The sequence below is a fragment of the Lingula anatina genome, chromosome 9 (assembly GCF_051362555.1).
Source record: "Lingula anatina isolate TDL-2025a chromosome 9, LinAna3.0, whole genome shotgun sequence".
Classification (NCBI taxonomy): Eukaryota; Metazoa; Brachiopoda; class Lingulata; order Lingulida; family Lingulidae; genus Lingula; species Lingula anatina.
In genome coordinates, this window is record NC_141775.1 from 17,612,988 (window position 1) to 17,632,992 (window position 20,005).

Consider the following 20,005-nt stretch of genomic DNA (forward strand, 5'->3'; position numbering starts at 1 on the left):
TAGAAATATATATGAGCGAGAAAACGGCGATTTTCAAGACTTAGTTGGAAAAAGTAAAGTCAAGATGGCGACTCCTCGCTACGGTAGGGACCTGCGAAGGGTTATTGTTATTGAAATGATTGAAAACCCGGACTTTGATGAGATTTTTCGTGTAACAGTGGCATAGACAGTGACGATGATATTCATTTATTTATGATATAAAGGACGATAGAAATATATATATGAGCGAGAAATCGGCGATTTTCTAGACTTAGCTGGAGAAAGTAAAATCAAAATGGCAAACAAACAAACAGACAAACAGGGGTGAAAACATTACCTCCCAGGCGGAGGTAGTACTCCAAACAGCTGATATAATCCGAGTCAACCAATTTTTTCTTCTATACAGATATTCCCTTAGGATAAACTGAGATAACTTCCTCTCCTACGGAGATATCCTGTTAGCATAACTTATAATAACCTATGAGAATAACCTAAGGAAACATGTTCCTTTATAGAGATAGCCCATTAAGATAAACTTAAGAGATAACTTAGGATAATATGCTTTCTTATAGAGATAACAGAGAAAACAAATCATAAAAACTACTTGCACAAAGAGTACAAAATAATACAGTAACGGAAACGGTTAATCTATCGCGGGAGAAGTACGGGTAGGATCTAAAGAAAGAACATAAGTTCGAAATAGCAACTACTGGTTACTGTTAAATATTAAACTGTTAAATGTTTTAAACTGCATAAGGCACCGTTTAATGAAAGACGGGTTATCCTCACAGGGGCTCCCTAATAAATAAATAAATAAATAAATAAATAAATAAATAAAAAAATCCAATTCACTGGCACTAGCCGTCAAATAGAATTTCGGTATATCAACAAATCTCGCTAATTGTCAAGATTGGTGTAAAAATTGCTCCGAAGGGGGAAAAAGCATGAAACTTAGCACAAATATTCTTTGGACTATGCTGATCATTTTCAAGGGTAGTGCCAAAAATGCCAAAGCATTGTTTAGCAACCGTTGCTAGGGAAATGATTTACCTTAGTAACAAGCTAATTGAACCTTTCTTGTCTAGTTTAAAATATTTAGAAAGGCTTTTATAATGTTTCAGGCCATCAGAACTCTCATTATATTAATTTTAGCCATTAAAATCCCAAAATAAACAATTGCAACTATATATATATATCACAAATTCATAAAATAAGCGTAAGTATGGAATATCCTATTATTTATTCTGTATTGTAGCTTCTTCAGTTTCGTGTGATCTGATTCTTAAATGTTAGTTGCAAATTATCGGTACTCAATTTTCCCATTCACCTACACTATTTTAGTAATACTACATGGAGCTATGTGTAATTTCCTTCCAAGGAAGAGCTACCCATTCAGTTGGATATTGAATTAGTCCAAAAGTTCGTGTTAAGGTGGATTTTTGGTGAGTTCCTCTAGAGGAAGGAACTCTCAAATGTCATTTATAATATCATTGGTGTAAAAAAAAAACAGTTTTACACCATATTTTATGAAAATAGTTTTTCCATTTCTTTCAATTTTTGAGTTCTGACACACTGGTTGTGATATGATTTCAACTGGGGTTAAACTGGGATTTTCCTGAATTTCGCTCAAAGAATCAATAATGTTTTGCCAAAAGGGATTAGAAATTGCTTTCAATGTTTTTATTCCCCATTTTCTTACTCCCGATTTCTGAAAGTTCACTGAGAAATGCGCGTTCCACTTACTCTTCTTTTCTTTTTTCAGGAAGTTTTTTTTATTTATTTTCTTTTCCAAATTTTAGGGCCTTGGTAAAAATTTTATTAGCGGTACCTTTTACCCCCAATTTTTGTAATCAGACGTCATCCTTGCTCATTTTATTTTATCTCTTCTCCCATTCCTGATAAAGTTCAATACAATAGGCATAGTTTTAAGTATGTATGGAGGGGAGGCTGTAAACGGAGTTTATATATGCATTTATATGCGTAATACTAAACAATTAAAGGGACAAAAAATAGGATTAAAAACGCATTTTTAGTGCATGGATTGCTTCTTATTTAACTTGTCTGAGAACAATTGCTATGGGTAAAGCATAAAATGGCAGGTAAATGGCCTTAATCAATATCGAAAAAAGAATCATATTCACCGTCCACTTTCGAACCCCGGGCGTCAGCCATCTTGACACAGTTTGAAATAACGCGGCATCTCGACTCAGATATGAGATGTAAACAATGCAGACAGCATGTCTCACTCGACTGCGAAGGTGAGCGTGGGCGAGAAGAAGAGGAATTGTTCACAGAATCTTTGCAGGTAAGCGGGTTATAGTCACTATATGTGCTTTAAAATGGGAAGGTGGCAGGAAATAAAAATATCTAGCAGTGGAAGTTTAAAAGCGTAAATAACTGCTACATTTCCTCGGATAACGCACTCGCAGTCCCCAAACCACTCGCACTGCTTACTACGTAGTTACATGAAGCATGGTAGTGCACTTTGACCCTGAGGTATATAGTTCTGTAAACCAGGAGGAATACCGTTTTCTGCTCAATGTGGTCATCTACCAGTACTTGCAGACGAACCTCACACCATATTCCCGCAGGGGAATCCCATGAGATATACAATGTAACTCGAGTACTACATACTAGTTGAGATAGAGGGTGTTCTTTGTACAACACGTAACTCATTTGTTAATGTATTAATATTGTCAGATAAGATAAGATAAGAGTTTATTTAGCCAATTATAACAAGGCAGCAAAGCTGTCAAATGTACAGACAAAAAACAGAAAATAGAGATGCAAAAAAGGTCATTTTGTCAATTTTGATGCAATAATAAATAATGCTTATAATAGCACTGTCAGTCAACACTGAATTTTAATCATGCACAACAGGTAAAATGGTCAATAACATGAGCGGACCTAGAGATATTTTCTGACAGTATTCCAAAGTATCTATTTTGATCCATCCTCCATTTTGATGGTCTTCTAACAGAAAAAAAATAGACATCAATATAAACTTAATAACTGACTGTCTTCCGAAAGACCCAGAAGATGGTCTCAATTCACCCCTTCAATAAGATTACAGTTTCAGGACCATGAGAGTTCAAATTCACATGATGAAAATCTCATTCAAAATGATGACAGTGCATAAAATGATATTACATAAGTAACATAATGTTTAAAGACATAAAAAACAATACAACTGCTTACAGTAGTAATAAAAATTAAGTTTCCGTTGTACGACGTTTTAAAAACGTCAGAAAGGTTTTAATCCCTATACTATGAATAGAAGGGGGCGGACAAACAATGGAGAGCCGTCTAATCCCTTCAAAATTCGAACGCCAAAACACAATAGTTTAGACGTAATAACACACAATACCTTAGGCGAGTGAACCCCATGACGCCTGTTTCTGTGGTCCAGCGCGAGCGCGACAATCCGCTGTGACTAGGTGTAATTAACAGCAGGATACATCAGCCAGAAAGTGCCCATTGTTTGTTGCGGCGATAGGATTATACTCCCGTGGCCACCTATCCTTTTGTTCACTAGCTTGGCACACGCAGCTGATCATGTTTTAAGTGTTGCAAGAAAACTGCTAGTTTAATTTAGTATCAGTTTTTTAATTCAACATGAAGTGTTCTGTTGTCAAAAATTGAATTTGATAGACATGCATCAACATCGTACATCAGCATGATCAACAAATCACCCCGTCTCAAAAAGTTTAAAGATGCTGCGTACACAAATTTCCATCATCGCTACCTGTGTAAAAATACATTACTGTTTAGAGATAACAAAGAAAGAAACATCATTAAAACAATTTATTCACATTACAAGCTGGCGTGTTGCCTCAATTACTACATTAAGTTACATTTTATATAAAATAATAGAGCGAATCCGTAAAAGGATAATAATAGAAAGTCTTAATAAATAAATAAATAAACAGGCCCACAGCCAGGCGGAGTTCGGGAGGATCGAAAAAAAAACCCTTTTGCTTAAAAAAGGCCCACTCTGGGTAAAGTTTGACATAAGTACATGGGGATTTTTCGGTAAAAGGTCCACTTTTTCAGAAAAAGACACTCCCCCTTTAAAATTGCTGGCTACGGGCTTGATAAATTAATAAATAAAAATGTTATTTAAAGAATAAAGTAAATAATTAGGTTACATTAAGAATCAAATAAAAAATAGATAAAAATTAGATGATTTAAATCATTAAATTAAATTAATAAATAATAAATAAATTATGATTTAATAATTGAATTAATAAATCGCTGTGAAGAAATAATCATTGTCGCAGCTAACGCGGTGAGTGTCAACCCATTATCAGGGCCATAACTTATAACTCCTTGATTCAACGTACTTTCATAAACATGTAGTGTGACCACACTTTCAGCCACCCTCCTTGTTGCACGTTGCAAGCGATTTGTCTCATAACTATGACAAGGCGTTCTTTTTTCTTGTTGTTGTTTAAAAACGGACAACTTTGTCAAGGCTAATTGCTTAGCTCCCTGCGCGTCATATGTACTTAGCTCTTTGCGCGACCTATGTAAACGCTAAGATATGAATGTTAGACCGGGTAGTTGATTGTTTTGCCCGGGCGCCGCACTTATGCTTTCCTACTAGAGCGATCTAGAACAAGTCGCTAGTTTGTTCTGTTTGTAACTGTAGCAAAATATGTTCGACATGCCGTTTCTGCACGACAGCCGGAGACACAGTAATTGTATAAGGCATGGTTTAAGCTTGTTCGAGAGATAATAACAGTCGCGTTTAACAAAAGATAGTAAGACCCCCTCCTCTTTAACTGATGTCACTGTTAATATTGACCGCACTTTCATATATTATGTAATACACTGTCAGACTTTCCCCTGTTGCACGTTGGCGTTGGATTGTACTTGTGCCTCTGTCAATGCACCTCATTTAGTTTAAATATTTTTACCGCATAAACCTTTGAGGTTAAGAGTTATTAGATTAGTAGTAGAAATAGGATGCTTAGACAAAAAGCTTCTAGTCAACTCGCTAAGACCTAGGGTGTGATGCTGCTATCATCCGAGGAAACACCTACACTGAATCCTCTACCTGAAGTCCCCCTAGCTGAAACAAAAAATGCCCCTTGAACCGGCCCATTTTTAAAGCGTCGAATCATTTTTGATATCATTGAGCGTTTAAGCGTAGGTTTATTCATCATGATCTATTTTGTAAACAATACTTGCCTAGATTTTACTTGGATTGATCATAGTCACTGTTTGGCTACTCGCCTATAATGCGTGCTGAATGACAGACAACTTTATCTGTGTTACTGTTTTTATGACCACGCTAAGTTAAAATAGAACGGTATCGGCGATTTAATCCATCCAACATATTTATATTTCTTCTTTTAAATCCAGGTTAACATCAAGTCAAAGCAAGCCTTGCAGATTGATTTTCACAATGCCCTGTGCTTTAGAGTCCCATGTTATACAATAAAATGAGTATGACCTGAGAGAAATATAAATATGAGGCCGTGTATGAAGATGTTTCAAATAATAAAAATCAAGAATTTATACATGTTAGGTACATGCACATCACTTGATAAGTCATTTCACAAAAATGGCATCTAATTTTTCAGATAAACCCCCACTTTTATCGATCTCAACGCCTTGTCTGATGTTTACATGTAGGCGTATACTCCAATATTAAATGCGAACAATATCAATAGCGACTCGAGATCGTTGCCTGTTTTTCACACTTTAACACAAACTCATGAAGGGTTAATAAAAGGATTCGCGTTGCGACATTCATCTCTTTCTTTCGAACAAGCAAATTAAGGGCTGACCCGAAGTGAGCTTTCATAACTAATTTCTCTTTGACTGTACAGGGGTATATTGTAATTACTCCACTTGGTCGCCTCCATTGTCTTGTAACATTGACAAAGAATATGTTTTCACACGCTAGTTTACATAACTCCTTTGCCTTGTGTCTTTATCAAGGTTATAATCAGTTTGAATAGGTTGTCTTGCCTCACTTAAAAAGGGAGTTGTTCTTCACACTGGTTGTTGCCTACATTTGTGTAACTTATGCTAACCTACTTTGTACAAATATGGTTTTAATAAATCGCCAAAACTATGACACTAGTGAACATTGTGTATCAAACATTTTGATACGATTAAATAGATGTGCAAGAAGGATTACGGAATGAGTTACTATTTACCCCCCCCCCCCCCCCCACGCGCCCTTCAAAAAATGCTCTTTTAATTTCGAAATGAATTTGTTTTTAACGCAAAGAAGTCCAATACCCCCTTCACGACTCAGTCATTGTACAGCATGTTATATTACTCTTTACACTTTTTATTTGACACTGTCTCTGTTTCTCTCCCCTTTTACTTTCTCTTGTTAGAAGGAGGGCAAATAATTAAGCATTCAAAATATGCATCACCAATCTTCAGAAAAGAATGAGTGAATGAACCATTGGACTGGCCCACAACGTCCGACACAGCAGAATAAATTAAATAACAGCTTTCACAGATTTAACTGCATTTAGCTGTATAGCGCCACTATATACCGGTACATAATCCGCTGCATGCGCGAAGCTGTTGAACAAAAGGATAGTTCTCTATGGAAGACCTTTTGTTTACATAAGTACTCTAAGAGGGCGTGCCTAACCAGGCGACAAGAGGATTAGGCTAGTCACTATGTTCCGTCAAATTCGTTTAGCGACCCTATCATTATCACACTCCCTCTATTGTATTTTCTGACGTTATAATTGTATCTAATCTTCTTACGTTAGATGGAATAAATGCACACATACATAATCTTATGACTGTATGTGGAAATACAGAAATGTCAGAGCCTCAGGCGGATGAGAGTTAAAAGTCACAAATGCAAGTGTTTGAGAAAAATTTATAAGGGAAAACATAACAAAACTAGAAAAGCGCTCCAAGAGTGCAGACCTCTGCCAAGGCAGCAATTGTTGATTTTTATTGATCATTGTCCTCTTTGGCCCACTTCTGACAGTTCCTGAAAATTTCAGCAAAATCGGTCCATAACTTTTTGAGTTATGTTGATGACAGACAAACAGGGGTGAAAATATAACCTCCTTGGCAGAGGTAAATATAATTCCAATGAAGCTGCTATTCAAACTTTTAATCTTTGAGTTTGATATATATATATATATATATATATATATATATATATATATATATATATATATATATATATATATATATATATTAAAAACTTATTTGCAATATTAAACAAAATTTACCTGCATAATTATCACTGCTTCCTTATTATTAATCTAGCAGAGAGCTTAACCTTTGGGAGTTTACAGGGAAATATCAACAAGTGTGCTTTATGTAATCTCATTTAATGGCCTATTAAATAGGCCAAAATGACTTTATAACACTGAAATTAGCTTTGTGATACCCAAGGGAAATTTACAGACTGACCCTCTCAAAGGTCTTTCAGGCCCATAAGTCACAACTTAAGAAAAGCACAAAACAATAATGCACAAAATAGGAGACTACCAATTCTGATGCAGTAATACATTATGTTTAACTGCACAGTCAACATCAAATTTTAATTTTGCACAACAGGTAACACCGATGAAAGTAAAAGCATAAGGCTTCAGGCCCATCAGAGTTCAAGTTTATACTTAGAAAGTGCCAGAACGAGAACAATGAAAATTCACAAAATTGCATAAAATTCAATAATAAATGATAACCCAATTGACCTGGCAATCTAATTTGAACTGCATGCCAATCCTAAAAATCATACTTATAAGTTAAATATAATAATAAGTAACACAGTTTTCTTTTCGTAATGTTTGCAGTAGCAGTGCAAAAAGATTATTGTCAATTTTGATGTAAAATTACATAATAAATTATAGAATAATTATCACCAATTTTTGATTATTGACTATAAATAGCATGGACATGTAGAAAATTTGATTACCATTCGGCTACATGTCCATAGGAGCTCAGAGTCCCACAATGAATATGCCAAAAAGATAATGAATATTTCACTAAAATGTATAACTTCCAGAAAAAGAAGCCAATTAGACTGCTTTTCCAATTCGGGCTGCATTTTAGTCCTGTGTTTCTTTTTTGAAAGTTTGACAATCATAAGTAACACGGTTTTCCCATAATGGTCATCATGGCAGCAGCACCAAAAATTGTATTTTCTTCTATTTTGATGCAACATAACATAATGCTTAACGGCATAATGACCATCAATTTTTAAAAATAAAATATACGTGTCATGGATTTTCAGAAAATGTGACTAGCATGGGTCTTCAAGCCCGTGGAGGTTCTAAGTCGCACCTTGAAAATGCCAATAAGAAAAAATTAAATGTTCACAAAAAACTGTTAAATTGCCAGAAAAATTTACCAAACAGACTGCATTGCCTACTGAAGCTGTATCTTAGACCCATGTTTCTTTCCTGTAAGTTTGAGAACAGTAAGTGACATGATTTCCCTTAAATGGTCATCATAGGAGCAGTGCCCAAAATAGGGGTTTCTTCAAATTTTGATGCAACATTACATAATATGTAACAGCATAATGACCATCAAATTTTATTAATAAAATATTAGTAACATGGACATTCAGAAAACGTGACAAGCAAAAATCTTCAGGATCATGGAACTTCAAAGTCACACCTTGAAAATGCCAACATGTGAAAAATTAAATTTTCACAAAAAAACTGTTTAACTGCCAGAAAAAATTACCAAACAGACTGCACTGCCTACTAAAGCTGTATTTTAGTCCCATGTTTCTTTCCTGTAAGTTTGAAAACAGTAAGTGACATGGTTTTTCTTAAATGGTCATCATGGGAGCAGTGCCCAAAATAGGGGTTTCTTCAAATTTTGATGCAATATTACATAATGTTTAACAGCATAATGACCATCAATTTTTAATCATAAAATATTAGTATCATGGATATTCAGAAAATGTGACTAGCAAAGGTCTGCAGGCTCATGGAACTTCAAAGTCACATCTTGAAAATGCCAAAATGTAAACAAGACAGCACTGTTCTTAAATGGGTTTATTTCCATTTTTAACCCTCAAGAGACCAAGCTATTTTGCTGACTGAAATGACCAAGTGGGGTCATCTATGACCCCATTGTGCTCTGTACAGGGATCCTTATTATTAAAGGCTGTTGAGGCTTTATCACACCCATACTACTCCCAGGATTTAAGACAAGTATTTTATAATGATCTAATGTAATAAGTATTTGGTAATAATACTTTTATTGCATGAAATAACCAAGCACAGATTTTAAGAACAACATACACCGGTATTTAGACAGTCCTTGTCAGTTTCCACTTTCAGAAATATTTCTCTTTTTATTTGCCACACTAAATGAAAAAAGTACATTACAAAATTACTTTTAGTAAAAATATTTTGATTTATGTTGAGATAGCATCCTGCTAACTTCAATAAGAATAATTAGCTGACTTGCTGAGTAGGGAATACCCTAATGCTGGTAAGGAAGTCATACTACTCAGAACACATTCAATCAACCTTCATGTATGTAATTACTACCACATCTGTGTATAAAACAAAATCCACACAATTTGTTAATGTATGTATAATATGATATCGACAGAATTATTTAGATTTCCGAAATACCCGAAAATTGTAACCGTCAAAATGAGAGACCCAGTTATGAGAACAAGTTCCAACAAAGCTACTGAAATTAGATTCAGCAATGCACTATTAGTAACACTTCAAGCACAATCTTCACAAACCACTTATTTGTGCCTATGTTTTGGGCACACTGGCTGGTTGCATGAAGCACATGTATGTGACATTTTCCTGTCAGTGTTGCGTGGGCAAACATTTGAATAAAATTTAAAAACTAATATGTAAAAACCAATGCTTCTCTTTGGGGTCATAAATGACCCCACAAGAGTTTTTGATGTATACGCCACACTAATTGGTTGATCCCTACAAAAAACTGTGAAAGTGTGTAGGATTAGTAGACTGACAAACTCATGCAAGGAAAGAAAATTCGAATAAAAAATAAAGAGATGGCACATTAAATCATATGGCTGGGGTCGTAAATGACCCCACTCGGTCACTTGAGGGTTAACATTTTTTTAACATAAAACAAAATGAACAGTTTGTTGCCATTTTTATATGACCAACTAAGAAAATTGATGAGATGGGAAAAATATCAATAGAATAGTGTTAAATGTCCAATTTCCTCCATTCTGAGATTCTGAACATAGTGGATGATTGAATCTGACAAACTGCAATGTATTAGTTTATTCCCATTTTTGACACTTTATTACACAATACACGATAATAAGTTTACCATCATTTTTACATAATCAATTAACAATATTGCAAAGATGCAGGAAATATCAAACAAACACTTTTACATATCTTATTAGTTAAATAATGAGACTGTTAACATGCCTAAGAATTGAATCTGAGGAAATGTGAAAAACAGCATAACTTCTTAAATAAAGGCCCGATTATGCTGATTTTCGAACTCAGCCTGCGTTTTAGTCAGTTTGACTACACCTGTGAGTATAATGACAATTGGCCAATCTGTTTTTCTTATATTGTGTTATTAGTGTTGCATATATGCTGAAAAAAAGTGAAAAAACAGCGTAACTTCCCTAAAAATGACCCGATCATGCTGATTTTCGAACTTGACCTGCAGATTATGAATATTCATCAGTTTTGTAAGTTTCAAGCCAAAAAGTAAAATGGTTTTCCACTTATTGTGTTATCGGTGCTGCATATATGCTGAAAAAAGGGTAAAAACAGCATAAATTCCCTAAAAATGACCCGATCATGCTGATTTTCGAACTTGACCTGCGTAATATGAATATTCATCAGTTTTGTAAGTTTCAAGCCAAAAAGTAAAATGCTTTTCCACTTATTGTGTTATCGGTGCTGCATATATGCTGAAAAAAGGGAAAAAACAGCATAAATTCCCTAAAAATGACCCGATCATGCTGATTTTCGAACTTGGCCTGCGTATTATGAATATTCATCAGTTCTGCAAGTTTAAAGCCAAAAGCAAAAACGTTTTTCCATTTATCGTGTTATCGGTAAAAGTGCACGACGGCGACGACGGCGACGACGGCGACGACAGACGCAGATGATGGCTATATGTACAGACACATCTGTGTCTGTACATAAAAATCGGAAATCATTTTAATTTTGGAGCAATATAAAGAGTAAAATAATAGAACAATACAATAAATAAATAAATATGAATATGATTATAAGGAATGAATATGATTACAAGGAATGAATTTTTTAGCCTTTCAGAGGAGGAACTGGTTGATACACCCCTTCAAGCACGAAGGAGAGAACAGGTATGTTAATAATTTTAGCAATACACCAGGTAACAGGGGCGGATCCAGGATTATTTGAAGTGGGGGGGTGGGGGGGAGGGGGGGGGGGTCCGCGGATGCAAAGCCGACCATCTAGTTGCCGTGGGGTTCTGGGTCCGCTTAAAATTTTTGCTATTTTAGAGGGCGAACAGTGCCATTTGGTATGGTTTAGTACTATCGATTAGCTTGTCAAAATTCTAATTGCAAATGGGGAATATTAGTGTGATTTTTTTTTACATCAGTTCTTTAAAACCATGTGTCATTATGTTATTTCTTCTTGTGGCCTTTATGATCTAATGCAGCTATAGCTATTTAAATTTAATTATTTTGTGCCATAATCAGACTAACTTCTTTATCAAAAGCTGGTTATCATGTAGTGATCATGCCCTCTAATTTGTTAATTTTTGTTAAAGAATAGTGCTGTTATGATAATATCAATACATTTTTTCTTTATAACCATTTTATGTAATTTTACTATTACAGTGCCTCAAGTTATATCTGGAAAACTCAACACCAGGAAGCACTCCAATCTTACAATACTGCTTCACTTCAATGTCGGCGTGACAAGTTGTGCAAAAGACTGCTACAAAAAATGTGCACTAATGACCACATAATCCACCACCTTTTACCAAAACTGAGTGAACAGTTTTATATTATAATGCCCACGTATTTTAAGTGCCAAGACTGAGATCACAGAGAGCCTCAAGGACTTTTATTTTCTGGGCATTGTCAACTCTTCAATAATTTAAGAATTTTGCCAAATACATCCAAAGATTCAATTCTCATGCAATTCTTGAAAACTTTTTTAGAATATATTTTAATGTCGAACATGTTTTTTCTAAGAACTAGGCCTTTAGTAAATTAACAACATGTACTATCCAACTGTTATTATTATTAACATATTGTTATGTACAAAGCATAAGCTGCAGTATCAATGTAACATTAACTGGGTAGAGATTATGAATTAAATAAAAGTTTAAATATTGAAACATCTTTTATTTATATTTCAAATATTTGGCAAAAATACAAGAATAAAGTTTGCTACATAAGTTTGGAATTTGGCCAAATCATCTTTATTATTACCTGTCACATGTAATGAATAAGACATACACAGATTTTGCAAGCTAGAATGCATAATTATTTTCGTACTTATTAATGCTTTCTTCATAAATAAGCCTTCCATTCAAGCATTCACAAACTTTCACATTGTGCAGTACACTATAGTATGGTAACATTTTAGAGAGAGACTTATTAACAGCCGGGCTATCATGTTAAGAGTCTGATGTACATGCAGACCCATGAGGATTGCAGATCAACAAATTATCCCCCTCTCTGTCAGTGTATTGACTCACGTGAGCTGACACAAAAATCTCCATGCAAAGGGATGTGTCATGAGAAAGGACTAACCCCACTTACACAAACATAAATTGTTTCATCAGAAGTTATTCACACATACTTTTCCAAGATGTGCAGGGAATAAATAGAAAGGTATAAATATTTCTTTAAAAAATACAGGCTTCCCTGCATGAATTCTAAATAATGGCTTTGTGGAGAATTGAATACAGGCACAAGTGTTCACTCAAACCATTTTTGTAGGTCTTAAAAGAAATGACATACAGTCACTTGCCAAATACAGAATTTTATGCTGGAACAAAGTCACAAAACTGCAACTGGTGATCTTACAAAATCTGACAACACACTGGTTTAAAATCAAGTTGAAGTCACAATATGCCACCAGTACCATATTCCATAATACATTTGATGTCATCTAGATTTAAGAAGTAAATGCTGGACCAAAATGGTTTATTCTCAATATCAGGCATATGACTTAGTTTTGGGAGGAAAGACCACCTTGATTTCCAATCTGTCTGCATTATAGCATACATGTCAGTGCTAGATGGTTTGAAGTCAGCAGATTATGCTTTGTCACATTGGCAAGATGAGTTCACTGAATATATCCTGTAAGCAGCACTCGAAAGTCAGGAAAAGTCTCTCACTATCCAACTCGTCGCCACTTTGGACCCTCAAGAAAAGTTCCTCTTTTTTTGGTGGAGAGCCATGGAGTTCCTCTTCCATGTAAAAAACTCTTCTTCAGGACATCATACTGGCAGTTGTTCATAACCTTAAGGTCTAAAAAAGCAAATCAAAATAATAATAATCATAATAATAATTTATTAAGATTGCAACCCAGTGGGTTGAAGTTGTACATAGTGTTAAGAAAATTATAATGAAAATAAAGTGAATATTTGCTTGAATAAAACTGAGTTAAAAGACTGCTAATTGAACTTTAAAATTATTGTACTTAGGATAAAAGACAACATAATACTATTGGAAATTTAAAAGTGCATATGGAATAAAAGAGCATCGGAATCTGTCGGTCTTAAATTGTGGCACTTTGTTACTATTGTTTGATCTTAAAAGACGATTGGATTGCTCAATAAAGATGTGATTCAGTTTGTCAGAGGATTCAGTTATTTTGTAAAAGAAAGTTTTGAACAGATCTCTTCATTTATCTAAAGTACACATATTTGCCAAGTTCAGGGTTTCATCATAGTGTAGGTCAGGGAAAATAATCTTCAAAGCACGAGTTTGGTCAGTCTCTAAGAGTTTGCATTGCTCTATAGTTAGTCCTGGATGCCACAACGGGCAGGCATATTCTATAATTCAGTGCACAATACTTTGGTAAAGCTTAGCTCGTTTCAGTTGATGGAAGAAATAGAGTCTTGCATTATGTTTACATTATGTGTTGCCAATTTGGAAAAAAATTGATAAAAGAGAAATCATGCACCTATAATGCCTAATATATGATGAGTGAATATCAGCTTATTAAAATTCTGCTTACTCTAAAGACATGTTTTAGTCCCATGTTGGATCATCAGGATCCTTTAATTCCCTCTTCTTCAGCATCTTCCTCTTCTTCCATCTGCACTTCTTCCAGTTCAGGCATCCCATAGGAAAAAGTTACCTTGATACTGCAACCAAAAAAAAGCAACAGTACATAAAATTAAGATAATCAAGTTTGAGAAAAATCATGTAAAAACATAACTGAAATAAGTATAAAATTCAACTGAAATAAGTATAAATGCCATTTTTCTCAATATGATCACCTTAAATTATCTATACTGTCATCTTCAACTGCACTAGTATTAACTACAACTTAATTTTGAAGTTTCTTGATCACTTCATATTGGTTTAATCTCCGAAATACTGGTTGGACTCTAAAGTTAAAATTGTATGATCTAATTTATTACTCTGGACTATTTATCCATTTACAGATGTACTAAACATAAACATGCAATATCCCCTTTCTGATTTATTTATTTATTTATTTTTAATGTAAAAAGGAAACTTAATTGCCTTAAGAATATAAAATCAAAATACTATTCAAAGATATTTTCTATTATAGTTGACATGCCATTTAAAACTGAGTTAAACTTATATACAATAACAGCTTCTGCAAATTCATTTTGGGATTAAGATGCCTAAAGAAATAGCATCTTGGTCATACGTCTTAATTACTGTGTTTTGTATGCCCAGATGTAAGAGGCACAAGAAATGTGCCCTCGGTAAGTCAACAATTCGCCCCGGCCATGGTAATGTACATGTAATGAAACCAGTATCTCCCACCATGTCCATTTCCATTTAAACTTTCTTTGCTGTATAAACTTACCCAAACCCTGTCAGAGTCGACATATGAGCAACACTTGTAATTCCTGTTATCGATACCACTCATATCGATTAGTTACAATTTCATGGCATATTTTGACAGACCAGCCTGACAATCGTTAAGAAATACAACGAACACACGTAAATAAACATTAATATCTGTGCTTAATAAATATTTTGACTGGTGTCTTATCTCAAACATAATTGTACTGAGTAAATGGTACTCACAAATCCAGTAAATACTTCGCGGCCAGGCGATCCTTCGTATCCATGGCCATCCATGCAAGCAGGTTAATTTTCATCTGCCTTCTTCCTCGCCGGTGTTTATTGTTTGCCTGTCGTACATTTGCTGATACACTGTTTTACGCGCATTTTATTTTTCTGGTGTTGACTTTTGTAAAGAGTGTTTCCATTTTCTTTTTGTTATCTTTCTTCCCTTCTTCGATGGAGTCTCAACTAATTCAGCCTCCTGTTCCATGTGCTTTCCCGGCAGCTTGAACTATTTTTAACTAGGTCGCAATACGAGAATCTCGCGATATCCGGAAGTCTAGAGAGCTCAATGATGAAAATGGAGGTGGTTGTTGGTAAACCTCCGCTTAAGCGGAGGTTTTCTTTTTATTGTATTTTCCAAAAATGTTACAGAGCGATGGCGAGTGCCGGGAATGATAGATTAAAGGTTGGTAAATCGCGGAAAAGTAGTGTTAACCTCGGGATAAATCAGGATAAATCAATTTTGGCGCGAAAATCCTCTTATGTGTCCTTTTAACCACTGCTGACTTCCTATCTTTCAAAGGTTTCTGTGAGACCAGATTTCCAAGATATTTTACTTTTTTCAATATTTTTCTAAAAAGTTTTTTCACATTGTTTTTATCAATTTCTCTTTTCTACCAAGTAGCTTAAATGCACTTCATGGCTCCATTTTAATTCTTTTTGTCAATTAATGAGATTCAAAAGTTTTTGTTCACACCCAAAGGCCGTTAGATGCCATATCTTACTTCCACCAAGGCTGCTCTACAACAATATAAGGATATTCTTGCGAGATGAACATATAACAGCGTTTTCACCTTATTAGACAGCATATTCCTGATAAACTGCTGTAAAGTATTCACATTAGTCATTTTCATATTTTGCGGATATAAGAAGTGCTCATGACAGGCACCGCGCGCCACAGGGGTCTCTGTAAACTTCTGCTGTGAACAGCAAGACATTGGTATGTGATAGTGACATACCAAGTGCTTGTATAAGAAATCCGTTTGAAGCGTGCATAGCGCGAGAAATAAAAAGGTTGCTAAAGCACAGAACAATTAAATGTTTTATTTCTCAGTTTAAATATGTTACGCTGTACAACTTGACTTCACCTAAGTGTCCTAGCCTTGACTGCACTTTTTTCTTAGTAATAAAAGACTATACCAATGCTTTCGGACTCGGCTATGAATATTTGTGAAACAGACGCATTATATTTGTTTTAAAATCAAAGAAGTCAACAAAAACGTACCCAGCTTTATCTGGTGTATGGACAGGTACCAGTGGTCGGAATAATTTTGTTTCCATTGTACACCGGTGTAACAACGTTCGAAATGTTTTAATCCCTATCTTGAGAATAGAAGGGGGCGGACAAACAATGGAGGGCCGTGTAAATCCCTTCAAAATTCGAACGCACAAACACAGTAGCTTAGGTGGAATAACACAATACTTAATACGAGTGAACCCCATGACGCCGGTTTCTGTGGCCCAGCGCGAGCTTGAAAATCCGCTGTAACTAGGTGTAATTAACAGCAGGATACATCAGACAGAAGGTCCCTATTGTTTGTTGTGGCGATAGGATTATAGCTTGAAGAGGCTAAACCCATGCTAAGGCATGCCACGCGAAGCGAACTGTCCTTTTGTTCACTAGTTTGACACGCGCAGCTGGTTTTTAGTGTTGCTAACATCCTATATGAAATTTCCGCAGTCAAAAATTGTACTAATTATTGTTTGTTTGGTTGAAATGCATGAGCGTCAGCATCAATCTGTCTCAAAAAATTCCTATTGCATTAATTTATAAATATATAATTTATTTATGTACTTACGTTTTAATTTGAAATATCTGTATTCAAGCGTTCAAGTATTTATAAAACATGAATGATAATGAAAGAGGAATAAGGAAATAACATATTATTTATATTATCCTTATATTATAATATTGAAATTAAATGAGGTGCATTGACATAGGCGCAATGACAATCCAACTACAACGTGCAACAGGGGGAAGTCTGGCTGTATGATCATACAATATACGAAAGTACGGTCAATTAAAATTGTAAATCATCAGTTAAAGAGGAGGGGGTCTTACTATAGCTCGCTATCTATTGTTAAACCCGACTGTTATTATCTCTCGGACAAGCGTAAAGCATGCCTATACAATTACTGTGTCTCCGTCTGCCGTTCAGAAACACCATGTCGAACATATTTTGCTACAGTGAGAAACATGGTACACTAGCGACTTGTTTTAGATCACTCAAGAAAGGATGCATACGTGCGACACCAGAGGAAAAACAATCAAGTATGCATCTGATCCATTAATAGTAATTGCACAGTGCATGTTACTAGACCTTTGTCCTAACTCGGTAGTAAGGAATAGGATGTTTGGATAAAAAGCTTCTATTCAACTCGCTTAGACATAGGGCGTGATGCTATCATCCGATGAAACACGTAACTGAACCCTCTACCTGAACCTGAAGTCCCTTTAGCTGAAACAAAAACTGCCCCTTGAACATGTCCATTTTTTAATCGTCAAATGATTTGTGATTTCATTGAACGTCTTTGATCGAAAGCTTTCAAGTGACAATAACCGAACCGTGTGTTGATTATTTATTAAAGCGTAATTAAGTTTATTCAACATTATCTATTTTGTAAACGATACTTGCCAAGATTGAGCTTGGATTGATCACCGTCACTATTTAGCTACTCGCCTATAATGCGTGCTGAACGACAGACAACTTAAAAATATTATCTGTGTAACTGTGCAAATGAACGCATTTAGTTAAAATATAACGAAGCCGGCATTTAATCCATCGAACATATTTATATTTGTTCTTTTAAAACCAGTGTAAGGTTAACGCCAAGTCAAAGCAAGCCTTGCAGACTGGTTTTGTTTAAACTGTTGTGCATCAAGTAAAGCTAAGTAAAGCCTGTTTCTACTTCGCAGTGTTCATCCCAGCCATAAAACTGCATGTAGGATAATAAGACTCCGTAGACCTGTGCTTCAGGTTTCCAGGAGTCCCGTGTAACACAATAATATCGAAGGCCTGAGAGTAATACATATATGAGGCCGTGTATGAAAGATTTAACAAATTAGAAATTCAAGAATTTAAACATGCCAGGTACATACACATCACTTAATAAGTCATTTCACAAAAATCGCATCTAATTGTTAAGATTAACCGTTACTTTTATCGATCTCATCCCATTGTCTCAACCACCTAAAAGAAATATAGAGAACATGAGGAAAAGTAACACGTTTACATGCAGGCGAAGGAGTTATACTTCAATATTAATCGCGAACAATATCAACAGCGACTAAAGACCGTTGCCTGTCTTTCACACTTTTACACAAACACACGAAGGTTTAATAAAGGGAGTCGCGGCGCGATATCTATCTCTTTCATTCGAACAAGCAAAGGGCTGACCCGAAGTAAGCTTTCTATACTAATGTCCTTTTTATTGTATATGTAATTACTCTACTTGCTCGCCTCCATTGTCTTGTAAAAGTGACAAAGAATGTATTGTATTCACACACGAGTTGAAAGAACTTTGCATAACTCCTTTGCCTTGTTGCATAATGTCTTTCTCAAGGTTATAATCAGTGTGAAGAGGGTGTCTTGCCTCATTTAAAAAGGGTGTTGTCCTTCATACTGGTTGTTGCTTAACTTATGCTAATCTTAAACTTTTATGTACCAATATGGTTTTAATAAATCGCCAAAATTATGAATTTAATGAACATTGTGTATCAAACGTTTTGATACGATTTAAATAAATGGACGAGGAGGATTACGGTATTAGGTTCTATTTACCTCTGGCTTTAACTTCGCCCTGCTATATAAATGAACAAATGTTGCAGATCGTAACAAAAAACTTTCTTATAGTGTTTTATGACATATATGATTTACACATTTGATAGTGAAACACTCCTCGACTTTAACGAATCACCTGATGTAAACTGTCTATCCGCGCTCCCCGAAAAAACTGTTTCTTTTAATTTTGAAATGAATTGCTTTTAAGGCAAAGAAGTCCATTAAACCCTTTAGTCTCAATATCATTGTACAGCATGTTGTAATCGATATTTAAAAAAGTTAATTTTTGTACTCCGCTTTCATCGAGGATACCTCAAGTTGAGGTTACAATTACGTCGCTCGCCTATGCTACTGGAATATATATTTAAGGACAAATTAAGCTTTGTAAAGTCCCTATTGTCACACACCATAGATACTTTATTTTGTCTTGAATGAAAAAATAGCCTCAAATTATCGTTTTGTGCTTAAACCTTTCATTACTTGAACCAAGGTCTGTACTATAGCTACCAAGACGTACATGCATCAAGTTGGGTCTGCTGGGGGAGGGGAGCATTTAAATGAAAAACGAGGAAGTCTACCTGCAAAAGCAGCAGCAGTGGTTTAAATAATCGCTATCTAGACTCCTTTTTCTTTGACAGCAACATAAAAAGTGTTTAGAGAGAAAGTCACACAAAAACCCGACATTGTTTTGTCTTCAGCATTTCCTCTTCCTTGTTATCTGCAATTACTATCGTCAATTAATGAAATCGAGAAAGCAATTAAGTGATGGCACATTGAATATAGTCACTTGGTGCATTTCGCTGAGTGTTTACAAGATCTAGCGACACATTTTATCGCCACGCGTTCTAGTTTGATTAGTTTAGAAAATTAAACAGTTACTCTGGCGGCTCTCCGTCATTGCTATGAATCAGACATCGAATTTAGTACAAAATATTAGTAAATTCAGAATTATTAGCTAAAACGTAAATTGCCCTAATTTGTCAGATAATCAAAA

At 35.1% G+C, this 20,005-nt stretch overlaps 2 long non-coding RNA genes across 2 annotated transcripts; one reads left to right on the forward strand and one right to left on the reverse strand.

Moving 5' to 3' along the window:
- The first annotated feature begins 2,099 nt into the window (after positions 1–2,099).
- Positions 2,100–12,252, forward strand: LOC147760023 (uncharacterized). The gene is made up of 3 exons (XR_015331073.1): positions 2,100–2,284; positions 11,221–11,275; positions 11,777–12,252. It is a non-coding gene; the product is annotated as an uncharacterized LOC147760023 (long non-coding RNA).
- Positions 12,253–12,813: 561 nt separating this feature from the next.
- LOC106171631 (uncharacterized) lies at positions 12,814–15,723 on the reverse strand. Its single transcript, XR_015331074.1, has 3 exons — positions 15,188–15,723; positions 14,136–14,265; positions 12,814–13,423 (listed from the first exon to the last, which is right to left on the reverse strand). It is a non-coding gene; the product is annotated as an uncharacterized LOC106171631 (long non-coding RNA).
- Positions 15,724–20,005: the final 4,282 nt, after the last annotated feature.